This window comes from Cebus imitator, unplaced genomic scaffold, assembly GCF_001604975.1.
Source record: "Cebus imitator isolate Cc_AM_T3 unplaced genomic scaffold, Cebus_imitator-1.0 Scaffold495, whole genome shotgun sequence".
In the NCBI taxonomy this organism is placed as follows: Eukaryota; Metazoa; Chordata; class Mammalia; order Primates; family Cebidae; genus Cebus; species Cebus imitator.
In genome coordinates, this window is record NW_016107810.1 from 1016284 (window position 1) to 1027550 (window position 11267).

At 51.6% G+C, this 11267-nt stretch overlaps 1 protein-coding gene across 1 annotated transcript in view; it reads left to right on the plus strand.

The window, feature by feature from the left end:
* Nucleotides 1–11267, plus strand: part of INPP5A (inositol polyphosphate-5-phosphatase A) — a 233661-nt gene that overhangs the window by 62889 nt on the left and 159505 nt on the right. The gene's annotated exons all lie outside the window — the stretch shown is intronic.

Sequence of the window (11267 nt, forward strand, 5' to 3'; positions counted from 1 at the left end):
CCTCACCTACATCGTGCTGTGTGTTGCTGAGTGTGTGGTTCACTGTCGTCCTCACCTACATCGTGCTGTGTGTTGCTGAGTGTGTAGTTCACTGTCGTCCTCACCTATATTGTGGTGTGTGTTGGTGAGTGTGTAGCTCACTGCCGTCCTCACCTACATCGTGGTGTGTGTTGGTGAGTGTGTAGCTCACTGCCGTCCTCACCTACATCGTGGTGTGTGTTGCTGAGTGTGTAGTTCACTGCCGTCCTCACCTACATTGTGGTGTGTATTGCTGAGTGTGTAGTTCACTGCCGTCCTCACCTACATTGTGGTGTGTGTCACTGGCACTCTGTCTATCCCCACGTCACGCTGTATCATCCTATACATTTGTTTTTGATGTTCCCCTCTCCTTTTCTTCCATGGATGATGACCTGTGTAACTTGCTTTATTGAGGAGCCTTCTGTAGTATTATTCTGCGGTATTCTAATTGTAATTCTCTTATAAATGATGTTGTTATAAACTTCTTTATTTACAGAGCATTTTTGCTCTTTAGACTTACTTTCTTTTAGGTTTGACTTCCAGAAATAGAGTTCCACGTTTGAAAGCAATGCTTTCTCTCTCTCTCTCTCTTTTTTTTTTTTTTTTAAATTTTCCATATTTTGATAGTTTTTTTTTTTTCTTTGAGACCAAGAGAATATTTGGGTGCTTAACAGAAAAAGAAGGTGTGTGCTCCTTTTTCTGTTGAGAAACTGTTGAGAAGAGCTGGCTGGCCTGTGTGTTCAAATGTGAGCATTTCTTTAAGACCTAGTTTGTGTGTTTATCTTTTATTCTCTCTTCAGTCATTTTAAAAATAACTACATTAACCAAACATGGGCTGTACCTCCAAAGAGTCCTGGCCAGAGCTGCTCCTGGGAAAGAGTCCGGTCAGTCTGGTTTGTGCCCATCACTCAGTGGGACAGCCACATGGACGTGGCATGGCAACGTGGCGGCCTGGCCCAGCAAAGACCAGTTTGGGCAGGATGAATGGTCCTCAATTAAAGGGCGTTGTGGTAGGCAGGGTCTAATTTTATGAAAGCTTCTGGAATATGTACATTTAAAATTTCATTTTTGTCTTTGATCTCGGCAGAAGAGGGCACCCAAGTGTGCAGGTGTGTGCATGTTTGTGTATTTGTGAGTGTGCATGTGTGTACATTTGTATTTGGGCGCCTGAATGTGCATGTGTGTGCCGGCTTCTGTACGTGTGTGCATATGTGAGTGTGCACGCATGTTTGTGTGCGGGCTCCTATACATGTGTGTGGTTGTGTTTGTGTGCAGGGTCCTGTATGTGTATGTGAACGTGTGTGTGATTGCATGTGTGTGCAGGTCCTATATGTGTGTGCATGTGTTTGTGTGTGAGCGTGCATGAATGTTTGTGTGTGGGCTCCTGTACATGTATGCATGTGTGTCCACGCACACATATGCATGTGTGCATGTATGTATGCAGGTTCCTGTACGTGTGTGTGTGCATGTGTTTGTGCATGCATTTGTGTGGACTCCTCTACAGGTGTACGTGTGTGTATGCATGTGTGTGAATGTGTGTGCATGCATATGGGTGCAGGCTCCTGTACGTGTGTGCATATGTACGTATGTTTGTGCGTGTGTATGCATGTGTTTGCATGTGTGTGTGTGTTGGTGTGTATGCACATCCATATGTGTTTGCAGGCAGGCTCCTGTATGTGTGGGCATGTGTTTGTGTATGAGTGTGAGCATGCATGTATGTGTGTGTGTGTGGGCTCCTTTACAGGTGTACTTCTGTGTAAATGCATGTGTGTACCTGTGTTTTTGTGAGTGTGCATGCATATATGTGTATGGGTTCCAGTATGTGTGTGTGTGCATGTATGCATGTGTGTGCATGTGTTTGTGAGTGTGTATGAATTGTGTGTGTGTGGGCTCCTGTACACATGTACGTGTTTATGTGTGTATGCTTATGTGTGCCTGTGTTTGTGTGTGCATGCGTATGCGTTTGTGTGTGGGCACCTGTACGTCTATGCATGTGTGTGTGTGCATGCGTTTGTGTATGAGTGTGTGCATGCATGTGTGTTTGTGTGTGGGCTCCTGTGCGTGTGTGTGTACGTGTACGCATGTGTTTGTGAGTGTGCTCATGCATGTGTGTTTGTGGGCCCCTCTACATGTGCGTGTGTGTGCATGTGTATGCATGTGTTTGTGAGTGTGTTTATGCATGTGTTTGTTTGTGAGCCCCTGTACCTGTGCATGTGTACACGTGTACTTGCTTCTGTTTTGCTGGCCAAGGGTTTATTTTCTAACAGTTTGAACCCATAAGGGACAGGGACAGAACCTTTTCTGTCCTCAGGTGTTTCTGCTGCTGTCATCTCCCTCTTCTCTCAGCAAGACTCAGGAGGTGTGTTGGGGTGTCTGGATGTGGTCTCTGCACTCATCCACAAGGACTCAGGCGTCTCCCCCATTCCTGCAGGTGGTGGGAACTTGCTATGCCCAGATTTTCTTCATCGATGATATTGTGGTTTGTTGTGAAAGTCCTTACATTCAATGGGATAAAATTTGAGGCAAATATCAGGATATGATATTTTAATTTCAGTTGTGAATTTTAAGAAATTATATAATTTGTAATCCCAGCACTTTGGGAGGCCGAGGCGGGTGGATCACAAGGTCAAGAGATCGAGACCATCCTGGTCAACATGGTGAAACCCCGTCTCTACTAAAACTACAAAAAATTAGCTGGGCATGGTGGCACGTGCCTGTAATCCCAGCTACTCAGGAGGCTGAGGCAGGAGAATTGCCTGAACCCAGGAGGCGGAGGTTGCGGTGAGCCGAGATCGCGCCATTGCACTCCAGCCTGGGTAACAAGAGTGAAACTCCGTCTCAAAAAAAAAAAAAATCATATAATTTCTTACACATTTTAAAGAATGTATTAGGAAAGTTGAAAAATAGTGTTACATGTTAGATGGGGATATTTTTATATGCAGAACATTTAAAAAAATTGTATTAACATCTATGTGTGTTGCATGTGTCTGCACTTACTCTGTTTCCAGCGTTTTGTCCTTTGGTGTGTATTGTGGGGCTGTGGGATATGTAATGACTCTGGGTGTGTGGTTTGTGCTGTGGGGCCGTGGTACATGCAGCGACTCTGCGTGTCAGTGTGTGCGGTGTGGGGCTGTGGTACATGCAGCGACTCTGGGTGTTGATGTGCGTTGTGGGTTTGTGGTACACGCAGTGACTCTGGGTGTCGGTGTGTGTGGTGCGGCTTTGGTACTCGCAGCAACTCTGGGTGTTGGTGTGTTTTGTGGGTCTGTGGTATATGCAGCGGCTCTGGGTGTCAGTGCGTACAGTGCGGCTGTGGTACACACAGCGGCTCTGGGTGTCGGTGTGTGTGGTGCAGCTGTGGGACACGCAGTAACTCTGTGTTGGTGTGTGGGGTGCAGCTGTGGGACACGCAGCGACTCTGTGTGTCGGTGTGTGCAGTGCGGCTGTGGGACACGCAGCGACTCTGGGTGTTGGTGTGTGTTGTGGGTCTGTGGTACATGCAGTGACTCTGGGTGTTGGTGTGTGCGGCGCGGCTGTGGGACACGCAGTGACTGCGTGTCGGTGTCTGCGGCGTGGCTGTGGTACACGCAGCGACTCTGGGTGTCGGTGTTTGCGGCTGTGGTACATGCAGTGACTGCGTGTCAGTGTTTGTGGCGCAGCTGTGGTACATGCAGCGACTCTGTGTGTCGGTGTTTGTGGCGCGGCTGTGGGACACGCAGCGACTCTGGGTGTCGGTGTGTGTTGTGGGTCTGTGGTACACGTGGGGACTCTGGGTGTCGGTGTGTGTTGTGGGTCTGTGGTACACGCGGCGACTCTGGGTGTTGGTGTGTGTTGTGGGTCTGTGGTACATGTAGTGACCCTGGGCCTTTTGGGCAGGTCTGAGATTTACCATCGATTTTCATTTCCATTTCAGTTTCTGTTTCGGTTTCACGTGGGTGAGTCTGTGGGATGCGTGTTTACTACTGCTAGGCTCAAGGCTCCCTGTTTTTCATTTGTGTGAGGTGAGTGAAGTGCAGCTCTCAGGTGTTAGAGTCGCAGTGTGTGGCTCAGTTGCTTGTGTGGAGCTGTGGCCGTGGAGATCATCACCCCTCCCTTTTTAATGTGGTAAAATAGGTGTGAAATTTCCTGTCTCAACCATGAGGGAGCAATTCAGTGGTATTAAATGCTTTCATAACGTGGCGTGAGCATCACTGCTGTGATGTGTGTGTGGCGCAGCTGTGGGACACGCAGCGACTCTGGGCGAGGTATCTGGAGTCATCAGGTTCCTGGAGACAGAACGTGGAATGTGGGTGACAAAGGAGCCGGGGTGGGTTTCGTCCTGGAAACACGCCTCTGTCCTTGTTCAACACTGAGTCCCCATCCGCCCCGGCTCCTTTGTCACCCACATTCCACGGTCTGTCTCCAGGAACCTGACGACTCCAGATACCTCATGTGAGTGAGATCATACAGTTTTTGTCTTTTTGTGTTTGGCTTATTTTCCTTCCTCAGCATCATGTTCTCGAGGTTGTTGAGTAGCCAGAATACCCTTCCTTTTTAAGGCTGAGTTGTGTGGATGGACCATGGTTTAATTGGATTTACAGTTCCACATGACTGGGGAGGCCTCAGAATCATGATAGGAGGCGAAAGGCACTTCTTCCATGGCAGCGGCAAGAGAAAATGAGAGACGGCAAAAGCGGAAACCTCTGATAAAGCCATCAGATCTCCTGAGACTTATTCACTATCATGAGACTAGCACAGGAAAGACCAGCCCCCATATTCAGTTACCTCCCCCTGGGTTCCTCCCACAACACGTGGGAATTCTGGGAGTTACAATTCAAGTTGAGATTTGGGTGGGGACACAGCCAGACCATATCATTACACCCCTGGCCCCTCCAGACCTCATGTCCTCACATTTCAAAACCAATCATGCCTTCCCAACAGCCTCCCAAAGTCTCCGCTCGTTGCAGCATTAACCCAAAAGTCCACAGTGCAAAGTCTCATCTGAGACAAGACAAGTCCTTTCCACCTAGGAGCTGGTGGTTACTTCCTAGATACAGTGAGGGTACAGGTGTTGGGTAAATACAGCCATTCCAAATGGGAAACATTGGCCAAAACAAAGGGGCTACAGGGCCTATGCAAGTCCAAAATCCAGCTGGGCAGCCAAATTTTAAAGCTCCAAAATGATCTCCTTTGACTCCAGGTCCACATCCAGCTCATGCTGATGCAAGAGGTGGGTTCCCATGGTCTTGGGCAGCTCAAGTTAAGTTCCACGTAAAGAAGTGTGAAGTCTCCAGTTTGTTCCCTTTCAAGACTATGTTTGGCTATTCGGGCTCCTTTGAGATTCATATGAATTTTAGCATGGGCTTTTCTATTTCTGCAAAAACAGTCATTGGGATTTTGATGTCAATTGAATCTGCAGATCTCTTTGGGTAGTCTCAGCATCTTAATGTTAATTCTAGTTTGTGAACACGGAATGGATATCTTAATGTTTCTTCAGCAACGTTTCGTGGTTTTCAGTGTACATGTCTTTTCCTCCTTGGCTAAGTTTATTTCTAAGTATTTTATTTTTTGATGATACTGTAAATGGAATTTAAAAAAATTTTTTTTTCAAATTGTTCATCGTTAGCATATAGAAATGACACTTGTTTGTGTGTTGATCTTATATGCTGTCACATTGCTGAATTGCTGAATATTTGAGATGGAGTCTTGCTTTGTCACCCAAGCTGGAATGCAGTGGCATGATCTTGGCTCACTGCAACCTTGGCCTCCTGGATTCGGGTGATTCTCCTGCCTCAGCCTCCTGAGTAGTTGGGACTACAGGCACGTACCATTACACCTGACTAATTTTTTTGTATTTTTTGTAGAGACGGGGTTTTGCCACGTTGGCCAGGCTGGTCTTGAACTCCTAACCTCAGCTGATTTGCCTACCTCGGCTTCCCAGAATGCTGGGATTACAGCCATGAGCCACTGTGCCTGGCCTCGTTTCTAACAATCTTTTAGTGGAATGTCTAGGGTTTTGTACACATAAGAGCGTGTAGTCTGTGAACTGGGATAATTTTACTTCTTCCTTTCCCATCCGGTGCCTTTTTTCTCTTTTTCTTACCTCCTCACCCCGGCTGGGTCTCCGTGTGCAGTGTGCAGTGTTTCAGGGCAGTGAGGAGCGCGGGTGTCCTGTCTCGTTCCTGATCGTAGAGGGAACGCTTTCTGTCATCCATGGATGCGCTGAGCGTGCTTGCTGGGGCGGCTCAGGTTTGGGGTGTTACTGTCTATAGGCAGCGCCCTCGCAGAGGCCACTTCTTTCCTTGTGGGTCTGGAAAGGCTCTGTTCCTACCAGGAGGGCAGCTGTTTGCTTCATTTCTCTCCTGATTCCTTTGAGGTTTCAAGTCTTATGTTTATCTCCTGAATCCATCTGGAGTTTAATTTCTTTGTGGAATAAAGAAAGGATCTGATATAGCATTTTAAAAGTAAATATTTAACTAGTGCTAGTATTCCTTGTCAATTAATGCCTCTTCCCCCAGCAGTGTGAAGTGCTTGGGGGATTTCTCTCTGCCAGCCGTCTCAGCCTTCCGAAGCTGCAGATGGCATGCATGGGACAAGCTGGGCCCTGGGGCAGCTGTGGGCCTGGCTGTGTCTGGCGTCCTGGTCTCTCCTGTGGATGTTCTGTGTTAGGGGCTATGTACTGAACATGTTAAGGATCGATCCCAGTTTTTTAGTGCTGCCCACTAAAATGGAGTTATTTCATAAGGTCTGTTTCTCCCGTCCCTTAAGAATATGCATTATCAAAAATACAGATCACTCCAACTCCACTGCCCAGAAAGAAGCCTTGTCCACGTGGGGTACACGCCTCCCAGTGTGCAGAGCTCCTGCCAGGAGGGAGGAGGGCGGGTGGTGCTGACAGCAGCTGCCGTCTTCATCTCCACCAGTTACATTCAATCCTGCTCAAATTGTGAGGAGAGACAGACACTGAAGGGGAGCTCAAGGGACTTCTAAAGTTGAGATAAATACTTCTGGGTGCAAGAGATACACCTCTAAAATTCTTCTAAGCATAAGAAAACTTTTTAAACTTTAAGAATGTAGAGTTTAACAACATGTTTTAATTTTAGAGCAGGTTTGTGCGTGCTTTGCCTTGGAGGGTATTGCTGTTCTTACCCACCTGCTGACTTAGTAGGTTCTGATTCTTGCCTTTCGTTAGTTTGTAACAGACACTTAGTTTGTAACAGACACGCTCTGCTCCGCCTTTCCCTGCCTCCCTGTTCCGCCCTTGGTTCTGTGCTGCGTGGAAGCATGTGGGTCACCGTGGTCTTTCCCTTCAGAATTCGGGGCTCTGCCGTGTCACCTGAGTTCTGCCCGGCACGTTGGGGATTCTGTTTTTCAGTGTTTAGGTTTTGCTGCTGATCTTTTTCACCTGTTTTTAAGTAAGGATTCCCATTCTCTTTCCAGGCTTGGTCTGTTTTCTCTTATTTTCAGGGATTCTTTTGTTCTGTTATTTGTTTCTGGATACGTTTTCAGTCTTGTTTTCCGAGTCCCTTTGTCAGGACGGACGCGCAGGTTCCCGCGGGCTCTCCACCCCATCCTGCACGGCAGGACCACCTCTCTGACGCCTGTCCTGGAAACATCCTCCCTTCCCATGACTGCTGCATCCCCAGGAGCAGGGATGGAGTCGGACCCTGTTTTGTTGCCCCTGGAGGAGCATCCTTCTCTTCCTCTTCCCCCCTTTTGTTACTCAGGGAGGTTTGGGGGGAAAGGGGCGTCTTAATCTTTCTTGTGAGTCTTTGCCCAGAACTCGACAGTGCTTGAAAAGGTTTTCTTGTCATATCAGCTCCTGGAGCTATCCTGCTGCACACGATGGGCTTTGGGGCTGCAGAGGGAAATGTCTTTTTCCTGGAGATAGTCCCAGACGGAGGGAAGACCGGGAAGGAGCGTGCTGCAGGCTAACTGCTCGAAATGGAGAAACGCTGGGTTAGGGTCTCCTGTTGGGCTGGGGAGGCTCAGTCACCCAGGGAAAATTGGAGGAGACGGTATTTGACCAGACCTGCGAGCAGGGAAGGCGTGGGGGCCACTGCGAATCTGCAGAGAGAGGCAGAGGCCATGGGGCCCGAGGACCACACATCTGAGACTCAGAGCAAAGCAAGTGGAGGGAAGGGCAGGGCTCAGGGCCTCCTGGCTGTGCAGACCTGGAAGGCCTTTGCCCTTTACCGTGAGAGAGCAGGAGGGCCCTGGAGGTGGATCTGCTTGTGTTTTCTGAGGATCACCCTGGCTGCCTTTGGAGTGTAGACTGGAAAGACGTGAGGACAGAGCAGGGATATTCCTGAGGAGGGAGCCGGGAAGGGGCTGGGGATGGGGAGGGTGTGAATCCCCTAGGAGGGAGCCGGGAAGGGGCTGGGAAGGGGGAGTGCATGGATCCCCTAGGAGGGAGGGAGGAAGGGACTGAGGTGGGGAGGAGGGTGTGGATCCCCTAGGAGGGAGCTGGGAAGGGGATGGGGAGGGTGTGGGTCCCCCAGGAGGGAGCTGAGAAGGGGATGTGAGGGTGTAGGTCCCCCAGGAGGGAGCTGGGAAGGGGATGGGGAGGGTGTGGATCCCCTAGGCGGGAGCTGGGAAGGGGATGGGGAGGGTGTGGGTCCCCTAGGAGGGAGCTGGGAAGGGGCTAGGGATGGGAGGGTGTGGATCCCCCAGGAGGGAGCTGGAAAGGGGATGGGGAGGGTGTGGGTCCCCTAGGCGGGAGCTGGGAAGGGGATGGGGAGGGTGTGGGTCCCCTAGGAGGGAGCTGGGAAGGGGCTAGGGATGGGAGGGTGTGGATCCCCTAGGAGGGAGCTGGGAAGGGGCTAGGGATGGGAGGGTGTGGATCCCCTAGGAGGGAGCTGAGAAGGGGATGGGAGGGTGTGGATCCCCTAGGAGGGAGCTGGGAAGGGGATGGGAGGGTGTGGATCCCCTAGGAGGGAGCTGGGAAGGGGATGGGGAGGGTTTGGGTCCCCAGGAGGGAGTGGGGAAGGGCTGGGGCTCGGGAGGGTGAGGATCCCCTAGGGGAGGTCAGGGCAGTGACACAGTGTCACTGAGGCCAAGGGAGGCTGATGGGGCAGTGGGATGGGCCCAGGAGGCCCTGGGAGCTCCCAAGCCAGGGTCAGCCAGGCACATGCAGCAGTGCCATGTGGGCCAGAAAATGGCCCCTGGGCAGGGCCTCGTGGGCACAGCGGCCATCACAGTGACCCCGACTAGTGGCGGGGTGTGTGTCAAAGAGAAGAGCTGAAGGCCTTGAGGGCCTTGTCTTTTTTCAGCATGTTTCTTCTCTTCCTTCTTGGGAGTGTATTTGGCCTCATCTTTCACTTGGACTTTTGGACTCACTGTTTCACAGCCTCTGAGTACCTCCTCATACGCAGTCAACAAACACGGATATCCATGTTTCGAGCCCTGTTCTGGGACTGTCTGGGCTTAAGAACCTCAGTGGATCCATAGTCAAAGTTTGGGGAAGCCATGTCCATGATTTAAATGAGGTTGTGACCCGTGAACTGGGCCGGAGCGTGTGGTGCTGGGGCAGGGTGCTCACGTGAACAGTGTGTCCGGGTGTCTGCTGTTGCATTTGTGCCTTTGGTGTTTAGGGCGGCTCCTGGGGGGGCTGCTGGACATGCAGCTGCAGCTGGATGTGGGGCTGGGACCCTCAACGGGGACTTGCTGGTAGGAGCTGGGGCTGAGGGAGGCATCCGTGTGGGCTGAGGGTCCTCAGTAGTGGGACAGTGGCGTGGGCTGATGGCCTCCCCCCCCGCTGGGCGGTGTGGATTGATGGCTTTCCCTTTTGCTGGGGTGGTTACATGGGTCCCATGAGGAGGTCTCTGGACATGGAGGGTACGGGGGGCCTCGGCGCCGCAGTGTGCAGTTCTGTCCCTTTGTGTGTGTGTGTGTGCCGGGGTTGTGTGTCCTTGAAGACTGGAGCCAGGTGTTCTCAGCTCCGTCCTGTAGTCTGTGGTCCTTGTTTCTTTGTCATTTTTTTTTTTTCATTCATTTATCTAAAATTCAGTCTTCCTGCTTTTTAGGGTTCTTAGACCTGTCAGCCAGTGAAGGGAGGAGCATGCCTGGTGTGTGGCCAGCCTTGTGATGCTGTTGTGTTTGCGTGGGTGTGGAGTCCACCCAGCTGCACGGGTGCCATGCCCACAGCCACAGAGTCTGAGACCGGGGCAGGGGCTTTAGTCCCAATAGGAGCGGGGGCAGGGCCTCGTTTATTGTTTTAATTGTGGCAAAAACCCACAACATTACATTTACTAGCTTAACCACTTTGGAGTGTGCAGTTCCGTAGTGCTGAGGACACTCACGTTGTTGTGTGATGCATCTCTAGATCTTAGTTTCCTGGAGAAATGGAAACTGGACCCTGTTAGACGCTGACTCTGCCCCCACGGTGGGCGTTGTTGGAGCTCGGGTGCTTCCTGAGCATGGGTGGCTCGAGCCACACAGGCAAGTGCTTGGCCTGGTGCCTCAGCTGGGGGCCTCCCCACTGCCCCTGCGGCGCAGCGCGCAGGAGCCCCTGTCAGGGCGGGAGAGCGGCTGGGCTGTCCCTTCTCCTCAGGCAGCAGCAGTTTCAGGCCTGCACCTGCCTCCGTCTGTCCAGGAGCTTCCTGGGGCCTGGGTCTCTGTGGCAGGGCTGGAGTTTCCTGGCGTGTGTGCATGTGTGTGTGTGTGCGTGTGCATGCATGTGGCGTGGGGTAGGGTTTCTGTTGACAGCTGTAGCAAGTGCTTCCTGAAGGTCCTGACAATTGTGACTGACCCTGTAAAAGCCCCTTCCTGTCACTCTCCTCTCCACCCCAGACACACAGAAATGCCCATGTGTGAGCGTGACGTTTCATGCTCCACAAAGCACAGGTTCGTCTAGTTCCCCATGAAGGGGCTTTGGCCCAGGCAGGGGCAGGTGTGAAAAGGTGCCACTGTCTTGCTTGTTGGAGCCAGGTTACTGGCTGAGCCATCTCTTCCCTGGGAGGCGTGGAGGCTGGAGCAACACAGGGCCTTCCCCTCCTCGCCACCCGTGTGGTGTTCTGGGACTCTGCCCTGGCTTTACTAGGACAGACCACGTTGTGCGCCACATCCCTGCAATAGCCTATAGCCTTCAGAGCAGAGCCCCCCATGTGGAGCTGGGTCCCCCGTGGGACTTGGTTTCCCATGTGGATGGAGCTGGGTCCCCGTGGGACTGGGTTACCCTTGTAGATGGAGCTGGGTCCCCCGTGGGACTGGGTTTCCCGTGGAGATGGAGCTGGGTCCCCCGTGGGACTGGGTTTCCCGTGGGGATGGAG